The sequence below is a fragment of the Salvelinus fontinalis genome, chromosome 1, assembly GCF_029448725.1.
Source record: "Salvelinus fontinalis isolate EN_2023a chromosome 1, ASM2944872v1, whole genome shotgun sequence".
In the NCBI taxonomy this organism is placed as follows: Eukaryota; Metazoa; Chordata; class Actinopteri; order Salmoniformes; family Salmonidae; genus Salvelinus; species Salvelinus fontinalis.
The window spans coordinates 31,328,805-31,342,654 of NC_074665.1; the positions used below are offsets into that span (position 1 = coordinate 31,328,805).

The 13,850-nt window shown below is 45.7% G+C and overlaps 1 protein-coding gene across 2 annotated transcripts in view; it reads left to right on the forward strand.

Annotated features, from left to right (window-relative positions):
- The window catches only part of LOC129853084 (inositol polyphosphate-5-phosphatase A-like), a 204,860-nt gene that overhangs the window by 90,668 nt on the left and 100,342 nt on the right, over positions 1–13,850 (forward strand). The gene's annotated exons all lie outside the window — the stretch shown is intronic.

Sequence of the window (13,850 nt, forward strand, 5' to 3'; positions counted from 1 at the left end):
TGGATAATAAACAGTAGCAGCAGCGTATGTGATGAGTCAAGAGTTAGTGCAAAAGGGGTCAATGCAGATAGTCCGTGCAGCTATTTGGTTAACTATTTAGCAGTCTTCTAGCTTGGGGGTAGAAGCTGTTCAGGGTCCTGTTGGTTCCAGACTTGGTGCATCGGTAGCAGAGAGAACAGTCTATGACTGGGGTGGCTGGAGTCTGACAATCTTTAGGGCCCTCTGACACTGCCTGCCATAGAGGTCCTGGATGGCAGGGAACCTCGGGCCCCAGTGATGTGATTATCACAAAGATGTGCAACGCTTGTGCCAAATTGTTGCTCGGTTAATTTTGTGGCCTGTTCCCTCTAGATCATGCGCAACTACACGTCAGTTGCGTTGCATGGCCTCTCGGTGGAGCCAGATACTCAGTGTTGACGATACCAGTTGAAAGTTTCATCCGGACACCGTGGCCCTTTCCTCCACTTTGGACACACACACGCACGTTTAATGCTGCTAACGTTGTACTCCCAACAGTACATTTGGAAGAAGTGAAGAACGGGGGTGATGGTTAATTCTCTGGCTCTGGAGCCCGTGAAGAGAAGAGAAGGGAATAGATGTGGTTTAAGGAACCCGCTAACAATCAGTGTAGCCTTGACTGCTGAGCCGTGTCTATCATGATTTTCCTTTCTATCCTAGGAGGTATTATTACCACGGTACACTGCTCTCCCTCCCTAACAGCAAACAGTGGTAAATCACACCCACCACCACCAGTCAAAAATGCTCTTTTCATAAACCTATTATGAACGTATTGGAACCATTTGCCCTATTGCTAAAATAATTAACTGCCATTTCGGTTAGGCGATGACGAGGATATCCACTTGTTTTTGATTTTACTTCTCCCAAGTTTATTTAAGGCTCCGACACGCCAATAGCGTTTGCCGGGCCGAGAGTACTTAGCACTTCTGAACGGAGTGCCGGCTGTAATTTGCGAACCAGGTGCAAACCGGTCTTGAAGGTTGAATCGCATGAAGATGTCGGCAGTCAGACATCCACCAGCGGGTGGTCCTTAAAACACAGCGTGCTGAACGGTCGGCAGACGAACCGAAGATCAAAATTCGGTTTGCTGTATGTGGTCCTTTTTAGACTCTCATATCTTTTGTATGTATGTATGTATGTATGTATGTATGTATGTATGTATGTATGTATGTATGTATGTATGTATGTATGTATGTATGTATGTATGTATGTATGTATGTATGCAAACCACTACATAAATATGTTTATAGATATTCAAATCGGGGCGACAGTAAGGATACAGACTCTCTCCAGTGCGCTTCACACAGGGCTTGCCATTTAGTCTGGATGACATCACTCATATTTGTTTACGCAAACTTCGATTTCTGCTTGTGGGTAATTGTTTGTTGTCTGCTCTGCCTGTCAATTTCCAGATAATGTAAGTGGCAACCCCGGTGTGGCTCCCTGAGCCTACCAGTAATGGCAGCCGGTGTGTGTTTTCCTTCGGAATATCTATGTGAGTGGCGCAGCGAGCGGGCGTGCTATAATGTAGTGAAAGTGTATGGTAATGACCTGAGGGAGTGTTTACTTTACCTGTCTGTCTCTGTCGGGTGCGCTGGCTGGATGGCGTCGCCATACGCTTCCCTCTCGCCACAGCCAGCGCAGCCTCACCATACCTAATGAAGCACACGGCTGAGTGTGTGCGAGCTGTGTCAGCGAGGTGCGTGTCTGTTTGGGTCATTTGAGCACACCTCTTAATTTACCAAGAAAGCACTGGCTGATTCGTCTGATTTGTGATGAGACGAATATGTCAACAGGCTAAAATGGTCAAAGAGGCGGCTGGTTTTGAGGGTAAGGTTTTTGTTAGTATGGCAGGCTATACTGTAGGACCTAGTAGGACACTGTATAATATAACATTTTAGACCCCCCCCCCCCCCCTGTGTGATAACCTGGACTAAGATTTATGTCCAACTTAGCACACGGTGGTCCTAACTCCATACCAGAGTAAGTCCGTCAATCAGGCATTGAGCCCGTGTTGGATGCAGACCGACAGTGAGGGATGCAGGCCAGCCTTACCTCCATCTTTCCTGTGTGTGTGCTGTGCAGTGCAGTGATGAGGGGAGGGGGGGGTGTGTCTTGAGTGACACATCCTCCTCAGGCTGAGGCCTGGTGTTTTACGGGGCTGTTAAGGTATACAGCAGGTAAAATGTCAATTAGGAAAGCCCGCCCTGATAACTCAACTCCCAATCCACTTGTTCCAGGCCATTAATATTTATCACGGGCCCGGCCCTTTGGGCTGCTGGGGTGTCATGTGGAATGATGTTCACTAATGCCTTGTCTTTATTACCTAGGCTAGCGTTCCCCACATACTGACTGGGGTGTGTGTGTAGGCAAACACACACCACCCTCACAGTTTCTGTCACAGCACTCACTCTGTTTTTCTATGCGTCATAGCAGAATTATGAAAAAAGTATACTAGTATTTACTACAAACACACACACCTTCTGCATCAAGTCAATGGCTACAAGTGACCTACAAATAAACACACCAACACACACAGCCCTCAGTTGTTCCGGAGCATTTTAATGGGAAATTAAAGGCGTCCTTCCCTGCTCTGGTCCACAAGACAGGAGTGAGAGGCCAGAGGATAAATCAGGCTCTTTGCTCTGACAGGAATCGCACTCAGTTTCTGCGTCCGCGTCTGTTCTCAACCCAGCTGTCACATTGGCTTAATCTGTTTAGCTGCTATTTGTGCTGGGTGCCATCTTTGACGCCTCCTCTGGATGTTTTGATTGGATTTCCCCTGTGGTGTCCTTTGGTGTGGAGACTAGTGTTGTCACCCTGAGAGACACTAGGAGCACTCCCATCAGCCTCCCGCTCCATCTATCCAGTTAGTTCTGTCTGTGCTGTGTGTGCGCACAAGCGCACACACACACGTACATGCAGCTACGTTCTGTATACACACTGAGACCCACATACAGACTCAACGGAAGGTACGCATTCCTAAGCTTTCAAATTAGGAAGTTCAATCAAACGTTTTATTTTCTTCCTATCAAGGTTTCGCCTACTTTGAGACTTTAGTCAGCTCACATGATTATTTCCCCGCTCTTTTCTTTTCAAACCTAATGGTGCCTCCCTCAGTAGCTCAGATCTGTCTCCGTGGTTGGGATGAGGGAGTAGCTGCGCCATTTCCTGGTTGCTAAAATTGTAATAGTTTGTCTAATTTCAGTTTATGATAAAACAAGCGGTCATTGTGTCGAGAATCATTGTACCACCTAAACCGCTGCAAAATATATTTTCCATAATCAAACATAATGTATTTTCAGCTGTTTTGAAGCTGGTGTTCAAAACCAAAGTTTTTTTGTTTTTTTTTAACGGCTAAAACGTAAGAATGGGAAGCATAGAAATAGTGCACACAGAACATATCTACCACTTCTTAGACTTGCTTTCAATGAGAATTACAGATCTATAACTCACATTTCTATGTGAATTTGGTCGGGTCGCCCAAAAAGTGACCCATTGCAGCTTTAATGCCTGCCTCCAGCAGGCCACAGTAATGCAATCATCCAAACTGCACCCAGGAATTTATGAACACTTAGTGGCCCACTGCGGTGATGGGGGTTGGGACTGTGTGTGTTCACTTGCGTTGTACTCATCACCTATTTTCACGGTGCACCACCATCTCCCCTCCCCCTTTACGGCCAGATGATGGTGGATCGTTTCATCCTTTACCCCTTAAGCATCCCCTGCTCTGCATTTACAGAGCGAGAGAGAGAGAGAGAGAGAGAGAGAGAGAGAGAGAGCGACAGGGTGGTCGCTACGCTGGTTTACACACACAGGTTCAACAAGGAGGACCAACCCCCACCTACACACAAACCCCTCCACCCTCATGGTCAGGGAGATGGCATTGTGAGGATAAGCAGGTTAAAATATTGAAAACTATATCTCTGGGCTCTTATTTCGATATGGTGAGAACTACAGTGCAGGCAAGGCAATTTGAATGGAGTAGATGTCATCATTGTTGGGCCATAACTCTCCTTGGCCATCAGTCATGCACTCAGGGCATTCAAGTAAGCGCATACTGTATACACACACACACACACACACACACACACACACACACACACACACACACACACACACACACACACACACACACACACACACACACACACACACACACACACACACACACACACACACACACACACACACACACACACACACACACACAGGACGTGTTGAGCGACAATCAATGAATCTGCCATCAGAAGTGAATTATGAGGGAGAGAAAGCAGGCTGTGCCTCCCTGGAAAAATGTAGGTTGAAAATGTGTATATAATTAATTGAAAGGAGATGCCGAAAAATGTATGCATTTAATACAAGGAGCCTAATCTATGGAACTTGGTCTATGCTCTCCTCTGGACCAGCACAAAAATGAGCATCTGACACACGCACACATTCAAGCGCACGTACACACACAGTCCGTCCCCTTCACCCTCATAAACAGAGCTCTGATTAAGTGTTTGTGTGTGGTGGGATTGGTTTAGTGGGGGCTGCAGGCAGGACCTAGGCGGGGAGTAAATCAGGAGTGTCTGGGTTGGGGGGGGGGGGGGGATCGCCAGCACAGATAATGATGTGATTCCAGCATGCGGCGGCCAGGTGCACCTTGCCACCATACATTATGATGTGCGGACCCCAGCCGGCGAGGGGCAGAGTGAAGGTGAGCCTGTCATATCGATCTTTTTAGCGCTAAAATATGAGCCACTTTACTCAGCTCCCCGGCGCAGTGATGTGAAAAATAATAACTCGGACCCAAATTAAAAATATTGATCGCTTAGGAGGTGTTGTGCGCAAATAAACATCCCCCACACTCCCCCTTCCTACACCCGACTCCCACTTCTCTCCCACCCTTTACGCCAGCAGCAGGGTTGGGTCAGGGATTTTGGTGTGCTGGTCTGTAAATATATCTGGCCGTCTCTACTCCTCTACCAGCAAATTACAGTATTATACTGCATTGCCAGGTTGTGGTCTGTGTATTTTTCCAACCCAAATGAACAGGCCTAGGAAGTTGCTCTGTCCCCATCCAGTCTGTCATTGATAGATCTGGTCTTAACTCCATAATCTGGCATTAGCCATGCTTTATTGATGGCCCTTAGTCATCATTTTTTGCGCATTGGAGCTTGACTTTTTTATATTTCCTGGCCCGTAACGGATGAGCTGACACCCGGCTATCAAATGTGTGGTAAAACAATTGCCACAAGGTTAATTTTATTGGCCGCTCCATGCATTTGTGAGTAGGCAGGCAAGTGTCCTCTGCCTGGGTCCTGATGAATGGTTGAGCCAAGTGGGTGGGAATGAAAATGAGAGGGGAGAGGCCATGCATGGGGGAACAGAGTTAGACCGCCTGCCGCAAATCTAAATGAAAAACCCTCTGACGTGCAAAAAAAAAAGAAAAGAAACTGATGCATGTGAAATGATGTTCCATTGCTTTCATGATGAGGCCGGACAAGTATCCTTATACTCCGGATGTTTCCCTGCCTCATCTCATATTGAATCAGAGTAACGCTATGTCCCTAACACACAACATACAATATGTCCCAAGTCAAAAACAAATGTAAACCACTTAACATCCAAAACCTCATACTTGAAGTTGATAAATTGTGAAATTCCCATTTATCTTTTTTTAAATTTATTTTTTTAATCATTTTTATCCCATTTTCTCCCCAATTTTCGTGGTATCCAATCGCTAGTAATTACTACCTTGTCTCATCGCTACAACTCCCGTACGGGCTCGGGAGAGACGAAGGTCGAAAGCCATGCGTCCTCCGAAGCACAACCCAACCAGCCGTACTGCTTCTTAACACAGCGCGCCTCCAACCCGGAAGCCAGCCGCACCAATGTGTCGGAGGAAACACCGTGTACCTGGCCCACTTGGTTGGCGCGCACTGCGCCCGGCCCGCCACAGGAGTCGCTGGAGCGCGATGAGACAAGGATATCCCTACCGGCCAAACCCTCCCTACCCCGGACGACGCTATGCCAATTGTGCGTCGCCCCACGGACCTCCCGGTCGCGGCCGGCTGCGACAGAGCCTGGGCGCGAACCCAGAGACTCTGGTGGCGCAGTTAGCACCGCGATGCAGTGCCCTAGACCACTGCGCCACCCGGGAGGCCCCAATTCCCATTTATCTCCAGCACCACCCCAGCATATGTGAAAATTGCGCATTTCTACATTTTGTAATAAAACATTTCGATGAGGATGTGTTTCCAATGACATCATTGGTGTGCCACATGTGATTTGAACCAATAATGAGTAGGCATAGCCTACTAATTGGTTGATGTCATTGGGAAACACATCTTCAAAACATAGAAACATGCCATTTTCACTTTTTGTTGATGTTGTGGTGGTGCTGGAGATGACTATTCTTTATGCAACCTTACTTTAACTAGGCAAGTCAGTTAAGAACAAATTCTTATTTACAATGACTGCCTACCCCGGCCAAACCTGGACGACGCTGGGCCAATTGTACGCCGCCCTATGGGACTCCCAGTCACGGCCGGATGTGATACAGCCTGGATTCGAACCAGGGACTCTAGTGACACCTCTTGCACTGAGATGCAGTGCCTATGACCGCTGCGCCACTCGGGAGCCCGAGTGAAGTTTAAAATATGACTCTTTAACTTTCCTACCGACAACTGCTATCGATTGAATACAAGGACATTTGTTTCCTGTATCCTACAAGCGAGAGTGAATGAATAGAGATTTTATGAGCAGGGAGAGAGATAGTGGGTCGGTGTTTCAGTGGAGACGAGGCATTGGGATCACATGCTGAGTGTTGACGTCAATGAGGGCACTATCTGGCGACGTCTCCTCTGCTCCATTGCTCTCCACTCCTGGTGAAAGCTACCCTCTGTGCCTGGCGTCAGTCCGTGGCCCTGCCCTATAGCTACTAGCTGATCTGATTCCCATGGGTATTAATTCTCCCATGCAGCAGCACTTGATTTGCATGGCCCAGTTGGCTCAGGCAGACACTGGCCATTACTTCCCCATTAGCTAATCTCTCTGGTTTGATTTCCATAATCCTCCCGCAATTGAGGGCCCTCACATGCCCATAATCCCCCCCCCCCCCCCCATGCACACACAGACACACACGTATTCCCATGCAATAATGAATTCTTACAACACACTAAGCTCTGAAACAATTCTCATTTAGAACAAAAAGTACATCAAATACACAAATGTGTACTGAGTGGACAAAACATTAAGAACACCTGCTCTGAAAGCTATGATCCCTTATTGACGTCACTTGTTAAATCCACTTTAATCAGTGTAGATGAAAGGGAGGAGGCAGGTTAAATAAGGATTTTTTTTAACGCCTTGAGACAATTGATACATGGATTGTTTATGTGTGCCATTCAGAGGATGAGTGGGCAAGACAAAATATTTAAGTGCCTTTTGAACGGGGTATGATAGTAGATGCCAGGCGCATCGGTTTGAGTGTGTCAACCGCTTCCCGTGTGAATCAAGAATGGTCCACCACCCATAGGACATCAAGCCAACTTGACACAATTGTGGGAAGCATTGGAGTCAACATGGGCCAGCATCTCTGTGGAACGCTTTTGACACCTTGTAGAGTGGGGCGGCAGGTAGCCTAGTGGTTAGAGTGTGGTTAGAGCTTTGGACAAGTAGCCGGAAGGTTGCAAGATCGAATCCCCGAGCTGACAAGGTAAAAATCTGTCGTTCTGCCCCTGAACAAGGCAGTTAACCCACTGTTCCTAGGCCGCCATTGAAATTAAGAATTTGTTCTTAACTGACTTGCCTAGTAAAATAAAGTATTTTTTATTTTTTAAATGCCACGACAAATTGAGTCTGTTCTGAGGGCAAAGGAGGGTGCAACTCGATATTAGGATGGGGTTCCTGATGTTTTGTGCTCTGTGTAGGTATAACACGTCACTTTCTAAGAGATATTTCTCCCGTAATAAACTTTACAAATCATATCAAATGTCTCCACCCTAGTCAAAACCGCTACTATCCTCATCATAACCATTAGGTGAATACAGTGGGATGGTGGCATGACATCCCTGTAAGTGGTACTTGCCGCTGAAAGTGTGTGCGTTAAGATTTGTGATGTGTGTGTGTGTTGGGGTGTCAGGGGAGGCGTTGCTAAATTGCTCCCGGCGTCTCTTTAAAACCCCCTTTATTAACATGAGTGTCAGAGCGATGCTTATCTGTCTATGCAACAGATTAAGCCCTCAGGAACATGATCGTATTTGAGCTCCACTCCAGTCCCTCTCAAGTGCTCCCTTCTCCTCTCAGAGCAGAGAGGCCTTCACGAGATAATGTGAGGGTATTATCATTGACCAAAGACGGGGTTATATGGAGAGATGTTTACCCGTCTAACCCTATTTATAGTTTGCGTTAAGACTTCAATATGCTGTAGATGTTTGATCAAATAGATTGGTGATCTTTTTTCAAATCTGGATGTCCTCAGTCTGTGTACTTCAATACCGATCCTATACATATCACTCAAGACAGTGCATTTTAAATGTTTTTTTCCCCCCTGTCAATTCCTGCCGTGCAATCCTGTATGGTATATTCTGTACAGCAAGTATGCATTCCCTGTGTATGTATGCTATAGACCGCTTGTGTTCTCTAAGAGGTTTGCTTTAATGACATGAAACTGACTTTGGTTACCCTTGATTTGGAAGCTTGTCTGTGTGTGAGGGCGCCGGTATCTAGGTCATGTATGTACGAGTGCTTGAATACTGAGACTGAGTCGTTACTTCTGCCTGTGTGTAGATGGCTTGCATCTGTTTATTGGCTTACTCATGTTTTGCTGATGTCTACTACTTAGACTTACTAATAGTTTGTTGATATTATTCCAGGTGGGACAATTTATAGATCTGCTAATGATGTAATTTCTGGACAATATTTCTGTGTCTATTTTTGTGATCATCACTATGTCTAATGAATGACTTTGTTTATTTTATAAAAATAACTCCAAATATATTTAATAATAATTTATTTCCCTGAGCCTCCTTTTGCCATTGAAATGCTCCGTCTGATTGTGTGGGTGTTGATACTAATTGAAATAAATTTGCATACACAGCCCGGATTGGCGCATAGAGTAGGAGGCTATATATGCAAATAAAAGATGACTGGTCATTGATCAGAATAATCAGATCAGATTGTGATGTCATGATCTGGGCTAAAAACTCCATTCCACATGAACAAGCTGAAATTCCAGGCATTTTTTTCAAACAACTCTTACACGAAAAGGGCATTATCATAATTTTCAGTGTCATAAAAATAAATGTTAAATCACATTTTTGACTGCACTGCTCCTTTAAGGGACCCCTTTTGGCTCAAGAGCACCACCAGGGGCGAAAGTTCTTTGTAGCTTCTTTAACTCTAATACACCAGAGGAAACAGTGTTATGGATTATCTATCTATAAAGACAAGATCCACCACCTTCCACAGCTCCATCCCAGGAGCTTTCCCACTTGTCCTGTCGTGTTCGGAGGGGAAAAGACTCATCATGTCAGCCCAGTCCGATTGATCTTAATCGCCTTCTGCAGGAATTCTCATGGAGCGACAGTTTGCATTGATTGCAGAGGAGCTCTTGCCACCCCCACCGCTCCAAACGAGCTGATAATTAATAAGGCAAGCTTCCACAAACAGCCAGTCAACAGGCGACGTGATGGATCGGACTGCCTGGAAGCTGACCAACTCATCACCCCCTTCGAAAGAGCGGGTCCTCAGCCCCCAGGTGTCCATTACCATGGCCTGATCAGAAATGCAGAGCAACACCCACTGCTAATTAAACACCCAGAGGTTGCCTTTGTTTTCAGCCCACTGTTGTCTATCTATTCATTATTGGCATCCATTTAATAATTCATGAAGCAGTGGCGTTTGGGAGGGGGGGGGGGGGGCAGGCAGGCAGCCCTCAGCAGTGGACACAGATGAGTTCTGAGCCAGAACAATGAGACACAGGTCACTATGGTAATGGGGACTGGGGCACAAAATAACACTGGGCACAAAGTAACAACCAAATAACTCAAATTAGAAACCACTGAGAGCTGTTATTCAATGTGCTAATGCTTGGTTAGTGTATCTACCTGCCTATTAAGTTTTGCTTAAATCCATAATATTTATTTAGTTTTATTTACATTTCTAAATTTTCTTGCTGTCTCTTTTTATTTTACATCTGTTACAATTAACTCCTTACCTAAAATTCTATAGTGTTTTATAAGGTATTTAGACATATAAACCGTAATGAATGTATGTCTAAATATAACTTTGCCAGTACAACTAAGATGATACCTTTAAAAGTCAAATATTTTTGAATGCTTAAAGTATCGTTCTATAAAATATATACATTTTGGTTACTCTGTTTTTGGTCAGTATGATATGCCTAAAAGATATGAAAATGTTTCAATTATCCCTAATTTTTACCATTGAAAACAGTGTTACATTTAACCCCCACAGCCTGTTACAATTAACCCTGCCTACTTCCGCCACTTTCTGATGAATTGTGAAAGACTGGTATGTCCTAGAAACATAGTTACAATATGTCATGGTAGTGGATATATATGTATGTTTGCATAAAAATGTTCTTTCATCTACTGTAACTCAAATGATCTTTTCATAAATACACTGCTCAAAAAAATAAAGGGAACACTTAAACAACACAATGTAACTCCAAGTCAATCACACTTCTGTGAAATCAAACTGTCCACTTAGGAAGCAACACTGATTGACAATAAATGTCACATGCTGTTGTGCAAATGGAATAGACAAAAGGTGGAAATTATAGGCAATTAGTAAGACACCCCCAAAAAAGGAATGGTTCTGCAGGTGGTGACCACACACCACTTCTCAGTTCCTGTGCTTCCTGGCTGATGTTTTGGTCACTTTTGAATGCTGGCGGTGCTTTCACTCTAGTGATAGCATGAGACGGAGTCTACAACCCACACAAGTGACTCAGGTAGTGCAGTTCATCCAGGATGGCACATCAATGCGAGCTGTGGCAAAAAGGTTTGCTGTGTCTGTCAGCGTAGTGTCCAGAGCATGGAGGCGCTACCAGGAGACAGGCCAGTACATCAGGAGAGTCTGTTTCTGACCGTTTGAGCAGACACATGCACATTTGTGGCCTGCTGGAGGTCATTTTGCAGGGCTCTGACAGTGCTCCCCCTTGCACAAAGGCGGAGGTAGCGGTCCTGCTGCTGGGTTGTTGCCCTCCTACGGCCTCCTCCACGTCTCCTGATGTACTGGCCTGTCTCCTGGTAGCGCCTCCATGCTCTGGACACTACGATGTCGTGACACTAGATGTCGTGGGGTACTCTATGCGAAGGAGATGTCGTGCTGCAGGAGGCAAATGGTGGTCACACCAGATACTGACTGGTTTTCTGATCCACGCCACTACCTTTAAAAACAAACAAAAAGGTTATCTGTGACCAATATATCTATCTGTATTCCCAGTCATGTGAAATCCATAGATTAGGGCCTAATGACTGATTTCCTTATGAACTGTATCTCAGTAAAATCTTTGAAATTGTTGCTGTGTTGCGTTTTTATATTTTTGTGTAGTTGGGCTTTAATATGACACGTTAGCCACGATACTATGACTAATTTAAATGGTGGCACATTCTTACTGCTCCATAAGGCTGTGTGTGTCAATGGAATTATTTTGATTCATATTTTGAATCTATTCTTACTTACCCTGTTAAATGCATAGTTAACACATTTCACCAAAAAAATGTCATTTTGAGAAACAGGAGGTATAGAAAAGGACTGGATCAACAGTTGAGCAGTACAGAACCTTTTTTTATTTCTGGATTATTTGACATTTATGTAGTTCTTTCCTTGAGCTGCACTTGTTTATTATTAGGATGTATTATGCCATGTTTTGTGTGGACCACAGGAAGAATCGTTGCTGCTTTTGCAACTGCTAATGGGGATTTTAATCAAATAACAAATTATACCAGCCACTGTATGTCCAGGCTGTCACATTGGACACTGGTCTTATCGCCTAACACATACAGGTCAGATGTACGACACGGTTTCCATGGCAATGGTATCGCTGAGCAACCGTGGACTGGACTGATCCCTGAGTGATCCATGGGCCTTCAGGAACAAATGGCCTCTTTTAATCAGGACATCCCTCCCCTGTTTGTCAGCACATGCCTCGTTGGAAACTAATTGTGAGATATGGACGTGTCCCGAGAAGCAGGGAAATTCTGTTAGCCACTAGCATCCAGCTATCCACAGGATTCTCTCTACAGATTGACACTGTATGGGTATTTGGAGAATGGAGATGGCTATGACCGCAGTGCGTGTTGGTTGCAATGATGCCTGTGTGTGTCATAAGGAAGGTAAAAAAAAAAAGCCAATCCATGGTTCTAATGGCATTAGAGTCCGTCAGGGCATGTCAGCCGTAGCAGGAGTGTGTTTGGTAGTCCCCGTGTGGCCCCTAACCGGTCTGATTGGGGTAATTGGTAGATCCGCTGGTCTCCGTGGCTGTCAGCTTTGTTGGTTAATAAGACCCAACAATGTGATCATCTCATTTCCATCCTCACTTACACAGCACCTCACATGGGATAGGATGGCGGCTTTAGACGGTACTCCAACCACACACACACACACACACACACACACACACACACACACACACACACACACACACACACACACACACACACACACACACACACACACACACACACACACACACACACACACACACACACACACACACCAGGTTAACGTAGGAGCCCATTTATTTCACTCCAACCATCACAATGACTCTAAATGGCCTTTCAAAACCAGAGAGAGGAGGGGGACCAAAATAATCTAATAACACAATTACTGCTGGGCTTCATTCTGGAGTTAAGTGCATTTTTATTGTGTAACTTTTCTCTTTTCTCTTCTACTCTCTTAGCCTACAACCCTTTATTTTTTTATTATTCTTCAGCAAGCGCTCCCTCCCTGCCACTTCTCATCTAATATCGCCATAATTGGGTTTGGTTCTACAAATCAAATTCCTCCAATTGGGTTATCCTGCTCTGAAATTGGAGAGGTCCCTTGGCTGGCATGGGCTGGGAGTTAATCTGCTTTTGTTAAGCCCCCTCAGTGGCAGTGCCGGCAACAGGGGCCACCGCACCAGTTAAAGCATTCGCCTGTCACTGTGGACACGCTCATAATTCACCCCCTCCCCACCACACCCACCCTGCGCCCCCCCGCCATACCCTGATTCCCCTTGTGCAAATAATGACATTTTGAATCGAGCATTAACAGGCTTAATTACTTTAAAATTGTCATTTTAATTTACACTGATATAGTATTGATCACACAAGCAGAGATTAAGGCCCTCACTGGAGCGGATGATGTGGAATTAAACAGGGCCGGGTCCTCCTGGGGCCTGCCTGGCCTGTCCCGCCGCAGCTAGAAGAGGAATGATATTTCTCCGTAATGAACTGGCAGCATGCGCAGACATGAATCTCTGGCCCGCTGGAAAAGGAGGGAAATGATGGGGTTTGGGGAGCCATGGAGGGTTATTCATTCACTGCCATGCACCAATTCTCCTGTGATTCATCCGAGGGGGCCCGGTGCTTCGTGTTTGCCTGCCAAGGTCTGGCTGACCTTTCCGGGCTAAGTGTATATATATCCCCCTCCGTAGGGAGACGCCCAGGGCCAGGCAGGTGCCACGCCACGGCCGGGGGGTGCGGGGGTGAGGAGGGGGAGGGAGCATCTTCAGGGAGCCATCAGCCTCTAATCCAAACATCCGCAACAGGGAAAGTGTCTGTCCGTGATCCCCCCTCTCATCCTCACTCATCAGCCCTGTCGGAAAACAG